Source organism: Giraffa tippelskirchi, chromosome X (assembly GCF_054371585.1).
Source record: "Giraffa tippelskirchi isolate mGirTip1 chromosome X, T2T-mGirTip1v1.2.pri, whole genome shotgun sequence".
Lineage (NCBI taxonomy): Eukaryota > Metazoa > Chordata > Mammalia > Artiodactyla > Giraffidae > Giraffa > Giraffa tippelskirchi.
This window is the reverse complement of record NC_137289.1, coordinates 52,134,641-52,143,716: the sequence shown is the minus strand read 5'-3', so window position 1 is coordinate 52,143,716 and position 9,076 is coordinate 52,134,641. Positions and strand designations below refer to the sequence as shown.

The 9,076-nt window shown below is 40.3% G+C and overlaps 1 pseudogene across 1 annotated transcript; it reads right to left on the bottom strand.

The window, feature by feature from the left end:
- Positions 1–1,537: 1,537 nt before the first annotated feature.
- On the bottom strand, positions 1,538–8,866 carry LOC145535557 (E3 ubiquitin-protein ligase RNF168 pseudogene; annotated as a pseudogene). Its single transcript, XR_014075468.1, has one exon. The product of XR_014075468.1 is annotated as an E3 ubiquitin-protein ligase RNF168 pseudogene (transcript).
- Between the last annotated feature and the right edge of the window lie 210 nt (positions 8,867–9,076).

Here is a 9,076-nt window from a genome sequence, read left to right as displayed (position 1 = left end):
GATCTCTAGTCTTTCCCATTCTATTGGTTTCCTCTATTTCTTTGCATTGTCCACTTAAGAAGGCTTTCTCATCTGTCCTTGCTATTCTTTGCAACTCTACATTCAGATGCTATTCTTTGGAACTCTACATTTCCTTTTCTCTTTTGCCTTTCCCTTCTTTTTTTTCCTCAGCTATTTTTAAGGCCTACTCAGACAACCATTTTGCCTTTTTGCATTTCTTTACCTCGGGGATGGTTTTGATCAGTATCTCCTGTAAAATGTTATGAACCCCCATCCATAGTTCTTCAGGCATTCTATCAGATCTAATCCCTTGAATCTATTCATCACTTCCACTGTATACCATAAGGGAATTGATTTAGGTCATACCTGAATGGCATAGTTGTTTTCCCTACTTTCTTCAATTTAATCCTGAATTTTCCATTAAGGAACTCATGATCTGAGCCACAGTCAGCTCCCGGTCTTGTTTTGCTGACTGTATAGAACTTCTCCCCTTTTGGCTGCAAAGAATACAATCAATATGATTTTGGTATTGACCGTCCGGTGATGTCCATGTATAGAGTCATCTCTTGTACTGCTGGAAGAGGTTGTTTTCCATGACCAGTGCATTCTCTTGTCAAAACTCTATTGGGCTTTTCTCAGCTTCATTTTGTACTCCAAGGCCAAACTTTCCTGGTATTCCAGGTATCTCTTGACTTCCTCCTTTTGCATTCCAATCCCCTATGAAGGAATGGACATCTTTTTCATGTGTTAGTTCTAGAACGTCTCTGGGAATGCTTCAATATCATGAGAACTCACTCCATATAATTTGTAAGTACTTACTCCTGCCTTGTCAAGCAAGATTTAATGATTATTTTGTAATACTGTTTTTAACATTTTAAATATTATAATTTGAAAATAATATGGCTCATTACATCTAAAACATTTGCTACCCTGGACAGAGTGAAATGTGAGTACTGAAATAAATTAGGATTCAGACATGTTCTGGAGGCTACAGGACTCAATGGGGAAATCTTTGGTGAAATATAGGTTACACGACTAAGCACATATTAAAAAGCAGTTTTCCCCTTTTATCTAGTTTTATACCTTTTTTGGTCATGGACTACTCCAGGAAGATGTAATTACAAAACTTTAAATTCAAGGAGTCCTCTAAATGTTAAAAAAAAAAAAAGGACTCAAAAAATGAATAAATGATAAAATAAATAAATAAATAAATACATTCAAGGAGTCCTTAAAATGTAAAGCAAAACAGGTTTAAAAAGTATTGGTCTGAATAAAAGAGATTTTAGTCTATTTTAGACAAATTTGGTTAGTTTCTAACTACACTTCATTTCAGCACAATCATCACTCAGGGGACAATCCTTTATGAGAAAGGGGAAATTAAAGTTTAAATTAGCTTCAGAATTCTACCCATTATCACCCAATCCATACTGAAGTATATGTCATCAAATATGCAAGGATTACAGAATTTCAGTTATGTAATTTTGAGGCAAAAAGCGTAATAATGTATAAAATCATTGACAAACTTAAGCTAGAATTATTAGCTCTAGGACATTTTATTGTATTATTACCTTAAAAGGATGGCAAAGTAGACATGAGCAGAAATGCTGTTAAAACTGTTGCTTTTCGCTCCCAGTTTTTCATATTAATGAAATAAAAGTTTAACAGTCTCTAAGTTAAATTTCACAAGTGAAATTGCTGCTCTTTGATTTAACTTTCAGGGCTAAGGTAGGGCAAAATCCAAGTATCATCCTTTCCATTTTTGTGCATATACACAAATAAGAGTCAGTATCAATACAAATGACAACATAAGGAAACAAAATGTTTAGTCAGGTTCTACCACACAGGATACTACGACATAACTCTGCTACAGTAAATTCCCATTTTGTGTTTTGGAATAGCAGATTACATAGTATGGTGTGAAAAGCAGTAAAACGCACGTGCTTTCTGTGTCATTTAGCAAAGAAAAGACAAGAAAGAATACATTGCCAAACTCCACCTGCTACTCCATCCTAGACCCAGTTGTCTATCATCCACTCGGTTCCAGTACTTCCAAATTCTCAATCTAACCCACCCAGTCTCAAGCCAAGATTAACTCCTTTTGCATCAACTCTCCTTTCTCTCAGCTAGGTCATCATTTTCCAGAAAAGTCTGATTTTTCTGACTTCACGATTTAACCCATTTGAAGTCAAAGAAAATGCTGTAATACTGAAAGCAATTAAACTAGAGATGGAAATTAGTGTTGGGGAAGATACATTTCAAGTGCTCTGGAAATATAATGAGAAAGTTGCAAGAAAACAGATTTTAAACTCTGCCTGGCTTCCTTAGTTACTTGGTATATTATAATGTTGCTCTGATTACTAGTCAGGACAAAAAAGTGCTCAAAGGCACTAAAATATGCATTTTGGGGGGAAACGCATGGACATTAAGATTTCTTGGGAGCTGGCCAAGGCATTTTTATATCCATAAGGACCGTCAACTTAAACTTAGCCCATCACAGTTATTAAAAAATGAAGGGAGTGGAACTCTTGCTTACAACTGGGTTTGGCAGAAACACATCTGTATACTCTGCCCCTGTAATCACACAGGCCTTTAATTAGGGACAATTGAGTGTGCCCACAGAGCAGCACTAACGAAAAATTTATAAAGGATCTATGATAGAGCTTCACAATCCAGCTTTACCAGGTTGTAAACACTCTTCTTACCCAAGCATTACGTTGTATATCTGTGAAACATCTGAAAGATACTTTTCCTTGACCTCCCAGGCTGTAGGCCATGAGTCGTTTTATGTACAAGTATCTATAATAGAACTTGAACTTTCTTGCATTAACTGAACAATGTTACAACTGGAACTTAAAAGAAGGTTGCTAATTTTCACTTTTTGAGGCTCTGTGAGGTACTGGATGCTCTAGATCAGTTTGTCTTTTGAAGCTTCTCTCTTTGGCATTCTTCCTGTGTCCATTTAGTAATTTGCCTAGAGGTGATGAGGTAGCCCGTAACTGATATTCATCTGGGGATCCATTTAGCCAGGCTGGCCTCATTTGTTCTTGGTTCACCTCTTGCTGAAGTTGCAATGCTAATAACCTATCCTGTTCTTCTTGTTTATGTCTGTCAAAAAATAGACGTTCCAAATCTATCAGTGTTGGGATGAAGTGGACTTGTTTACTCTTGGTCTGAGGATGCGCCGAGGAACATTTTTTCTTCTTTTTCTAGAACGGCATGGATCGCTGACTGCTTCAGACAAAGACTTCTGGTTTTTTGCTCTGGAGATATCTTTACTGGTCAGTAGATGAGACTCCTCATTTTCTGTCACAACTGTGTTATTTTTCAGTGTCTTCATCGTATCTGACACTGTACATCCACTCTCTGTTTTGCCATAAGGCTTAATTGCAGCTTCTCCAGAAGAGGAAATTCCAGCTTTAGGTTCTTCATGACTGATGACACATACCTCTCTTTCATGACTGCTTTGTTTTGTTTTGACTTTTCCTTCAAGGTACCGTTCTCCACCACTGGCACATAACTGAGGTCTAGGTGACACCACTGAAGCTTCTGCATCTTGCTTTTGAACTTCAAGGCATATTTGAGGAGAAAGTGCTGGCATATCTTCCTCAATTTCTGTGTCTTGCCACATAGGGTTCTTCCTATCACTGCTGTCAGTTGCCTTGCATCTGGAGGTTTTCCTGTCTTCTACAACTTCAGACTGTGACGCTGACTCAAGTTGAGAATTCGGTGACAAACACTTCTGAATATCACCAGTGTGTTTTTGTTTGCGCTTCCTTTTCCTTGGTGACTCGGTTGTGACGGGAGTAGATTCTTTGGAATCCGAGCGGAAAGCCGAGACACTTTCCTCACAGACATTGCTAATATTAAGGCTTAGCCTTCTTGCCAGCGCTTCATCACTTTTCAGTTGTTCTTCCATCTCTCTGTGCCTTTTTTCTGCCTGTCCCTCTTCCTCTTCCTCCTCCTCTGCCAGTAATCTCCGTATGTATTCTTCACTGGCTTTGTTTTCTTCCTCCTGAATGGCTCGTTGCTCTGCCTCCATCTTGCTTCTCTCCTCTTCATATTCTCTGCTTAATTCCGCAGGCTGACTTGATAGACAAACTGGCTGATAGTCATCAACGATTTCCTCTGATTGTTGCCCAGAGAGTCTAAGCCGGCATTCCTCTGGATAGTGTTTTTGAATTATCTCCCACAGTTCCATATTGACAAGAGAATTTTTTCGGTTGTGGTACCGAGTCCACGAAGAGACCCAGCGGCGACAGAAAGGACAGCGCAAACTTGTCTTCTCCATAGTCAATTCGAAGCATGTTTTACAGAGCGTGTGGTTGCAAGGCAGTGTCACAGGCTCAGTGAGGATTTCCATACAGATGTGGCACTGGCATTCCAACAAGGAAGGGATGGTGTCTTTGGGTACAGCCATTTTAATATGCTAATAAAGGTGTATTCAACATCAATGCCAGAATTCCAGGATTGGGAACCTCAAATGTCTTTAAGTAAAAAGGCTCTGTGGGCCAGGTAAACAGTTCGACCCCAGAAGCCGGTGTATTTGTCCGTGTTAAAGACAAGTACCCTGAAAGGAAGCAAACGAACCTTGACTGCTCCCAGGCACTGACAGCCGTTGCCGTACAGCAGATGGTGGGCGCAGGGCTCTCTAGTGAGGCAGACGGCAGGCGCCAAGTTCCATTCCTCCCTGTTCCCAGGTGAGGAGAATCCCTTAGTTCTGAGCAGCTAAGCCTGAGACGGCTGAGGTGCCCAGGCAACCACTCCACGAAGACCGACGCTTCTTCCGGGATGACGCCTCAGCAAAGGGACTTCCATTTGACCTTTGCTGTGGGGTCGCGCCTGCGCACTTCTCGGGGCTCCGAGCAGACCCTCCTCTCTCCTGCACAGTGCGAGTCGTTTACGCGTGTCTGACTCTTTGCGACCCCGTGGACTATACAGTCCATGGAATTCTCCAGGCCAGAATACTGGAGTGGGTAGCTTTTCCCTTCTCCAGGGGATCTTCCCAACCCAGGGATCGAACCCAGGTCTCCCGCACTTCAGACAGATTCTTTACAAACGGAGCTATCAGGGAAGCCTAATCTTGGGGGCGGTGCTGTAGCAATCTCAAAAGGGCTAGTGAGGTCACAATGCTCTCCCTCTCTCCTTTTTCTTGTAGGACACGAATCATTAGATGTAGAGTCTACCCTAAATACAGGATGATTTCATGTCAAGATCCGTAGTTTCATGCCACAGACCTTATTCCCCAAAATGGTCTCATCGCAGGTTCAGGAATTGTGGTTTGGACATGTCTTTTTCAGGACATATGTCAACCCATTATAGTGATAGGAGGGATGAAAAACTAAAATGAGATCTTACCTTTTGTAGATCAGTATACAAACACATGCCTACATGCATAAATATATAAATGCCTGCATAAGAAAGAATATAATGCATTCTTGAACAATGAAATGCAGATAAAAACATTCAACAGGTGTTTTTTGGGTTTTATGTTTTGGGGAAATGTTGCTTTTCTGCTCTTTATGATATTATTTATTTTTCAGATGTCTATCGTTCTTGCAAATGTTAAAATGGCAGGGAAGCAAGTACATTCTTACTGCTGCTGCTGCTAAGTCGCATCAGTCGTGTCCGACTCTGTGCGACCCCATAGACGGCAGCTCACCAGGCTCCTCCGTCCCGGGGATTCTCCAGTCAAGAACACCGGAGTGGGTTGCCATTTCCTTCTCCAACATTCTTACTACATCCCCAGAAAAGTCTTTAGAACGGTAATATTTTTCAGGGACAGGAAGAGAGATGAGAGGTTGAGGAAGCCCCTTCCTCCATATAACAAGAAGATTCCCCTCCAATAACAACCAAAATGATTAATATCAATGCTTCAAATTTCTTGCTGTTAAATTGGAGGAAAATATCGGACCTCAGTTTGACATTTAAAATTTTTAAATGGAGGATAATTGCATTACAATGTAGTGCTGGCTTCTGCCATACAACGTTACAAATCAGTTGTAACTATGTATATATATCCTCTCCCTCTCCAATCCCCTCCCCCCATCCTGCCCTTTTAGTTCATACAAAGCTCCAGTCTGGGTTCCCTGTGTTATATAGCAACTTCTCACTAGCTATTTCTTCTACACATGGTAGTGTGTGTATACACACACACACACACACACACACACATACATATATACACACACATATGTATATATAAGTGCTACATTTTCAATTCATCTCACCCTCTCATTCCCCTGCTATGTCCTCAAGTCCATTCTCTATTCTGTTTCTCCATTCCTTCCCTGCAAATAGGTTCATCAGTGCCATTTGTCTAGATTTCATATATATGCTTTAATATACTATATTTGGTTTTCTGTGACTTATGTCATTCTGTATAATAGTCTCTAGGTTCATCTACCTCATTATGACTGACTCAAATTTGTTCCCTTTTATGGCTGAGTAATATTCCATTGTATATATGTACCACTACTTCTTTGTCTATTGATCCATTGACAGATATCTAGGTTGCTTCTGTGTCCTGGCTATCGTAAATAGTGCTGCAGTAAACATTAGGCTACATGTTTCTGTTTGAGTTGTGAGTTTCTCAGGCAGGGTATACGCCCAGTAGTGGAACTGCTGGATCATATGATAGTTTTATTCTTAGTTTTTTTCAGGAATCTCCATACTGCTCCCCATAGTGGCTGTATCAATTTACATTCCCACCAACAGTGCAAGAGGGTTCCCTTTTCTCCACATCTTCTCCAGCATTTATTGTTTATAGATTTTTTCATGATAGCCATTCTGACTGGTATGAGGTAGTAGTTCACTGTAGTTTTGATTTGCATTTCTCTAATAATGAGCAATGTAGAGCATCTTTTCGTGTGTTTATTGGCCATCTGCATGTCTTTTTTGGAGAAGTGGCTGTTTCAGTCTTCTGCCTATTTTTGTGATTGGCTTGTTTGTATTTCTGATATTGAACTGACTGAGAGGCTTATATATTTTGGAGATTTGTCCTCTGTCGGTTTTTTTGTTTGGAATACTTTTTGCTCCCATTCTGAGGGCTAACTTTTCATTTTGTTTATAGTTTCCCTTGCTGTGCAAAATCTTTTAAGTTTTATTAGGTTGCATTTGTTAAGTTCTGCTTTTATTTCCATTAGTTTAAGAGGCAGGTCCAAGAGGATCTTGCTACGATTTATGGCATAGAGTGTTCTGCCTATGTTTTCATCAAACAGTTTTATAATTTCTGGCCTTACACTTAAGTCTTTAGTTCATTTTTAATTCGTTTTTGTGTATGGTTTTCCAAAGAGTTGTGTGCCCTGATGACAATGAGTCTTACCAGATGAGAAGAAGTTAGATGTGGGGCACAGCAGGCCCTAGAATCTGTTCACATCTTAGTCTTGTGACTGCTTAGCCCTGCCCTCAATGTGCCTCATTTCCTTGATGTTTCAAGTTGGGCAACAGTAGCTCCTCCTCATAGATTGTAGTGAGAGTTTAATGAGCAACTACAGGTTTAGCACTTACAAAAGAGTGGGGAACTGAGGGAGTCAGCAAAAATAATTAACAATTCTTAGAATTATCATACCTAAATTGGCCATTGGTGTTTCTATTCCTATTTTTATGATTACGTGGGCCTATATTATTTGTGACTCTTTGTGAACCCATGGACTCTAGCCCACCAGGCTCCTCTGTCCATGGGATTCTCCAGGCAAGAATAGTGATATGGCTTGCCATGACCTCCTCGAAGGCATCTTCCCGACCCAGGGATCGAACCTCTGTCTCTCAGCTCTCCTGCACCGGCACATGGGTTCTTCTACCACTAGCACTACCCAGGAAGCCTACACTGGTATTGCTCCAAAGAAAGCAGTTGTATAAAATGATAAGTAGGCCATCACCTGATTACTATGCTGTAAGACGAACACATATTTATATAGAAAAATGTCTCAAAAACAAACATATACTCAAATGTTAAGAATTATTCTCCATAAATTATATGGTTTTAAGATGTTTTAATGATTTTTTTTTCCTAAATGCATTTTTCACTTTTTCCTACAAATAAAGTGTCTTGGATAAGCCTTCTTATGTGAATAATGCCAAAAAAAAATAAAAAAGAAGAGGACAATAAGATGGTAAAGACTAGAGATGTCTTCAAGATAACTAAGATATGAAGGGAACATTTTATGCAAGGATGGGCACAATGAAAGACGGAAATAGCAAGGACCTGACAAAAGCAAAAGAGATTAAGAAGTGGCAAAAACACATAAGAACTATACAAAAAAGATAGTAGTGACCCAGAAAGCCACGATGGTGTGGCTACTAACCTACAGCCAGACATCCTGCAGTGTGAATTCAATTGGGCCTTAGGAAACATGATTATGGAAAGTCAGTGGAAGTGATGGAATTCCAGCTGAGCTATTTAAATCCTAAAAGATGGTGCTGTTAAAGTGTTGCACGCAACATATCAGCAAATTTGGAAAACTCAGCAGTGGCCACAGGACTGGAAAAATCAGTTTTCATCCCAATCCCAAAGAAGGGCAAGGCCAAAGAATGTTCAAACTACCATACAATCGAGATCATTTCACATGCTAGCAAGGCCATGCTCAAAATCCATCAAGCTAGGGTTCATTAGTATGTGAACTGAGAACTTCCAGATGCACAAATGGATTTAGAAAAGGCAGAGGAACCAGAGATCAAATTGCCAGCATCCATTGGGTCATAGAAAGAGCAAGGGGATTCCAGAAAAACACCTGTACTAAGTTGCTTCAGCTGTATCTGACTCTTTGCGACACTATGGACCATAGCCTGCCAGGCCACTCTGTCCAAGGGATTCTCCAGGCAAGAACACTGGATTGGATTGCCATGCCCTCCTCCAGGGGATCTTCCTGACCCAGGGATTGAACCTGTTTTGCTGATGTTTCCTGCACTGGCAGGCGGGTTCTTTACCACTACTGCCACCTGGTAGCATATGAAGTGAGCACAGGTGTACCATAGTTTGTACATTCTTTGGCATTGCCCTTCTTTGGGATTGGAATGAAAACTGAACTTTACCTATCCTACAGCCACTGCTGAGTTTTCCAAATTTGCTAGCCTATTA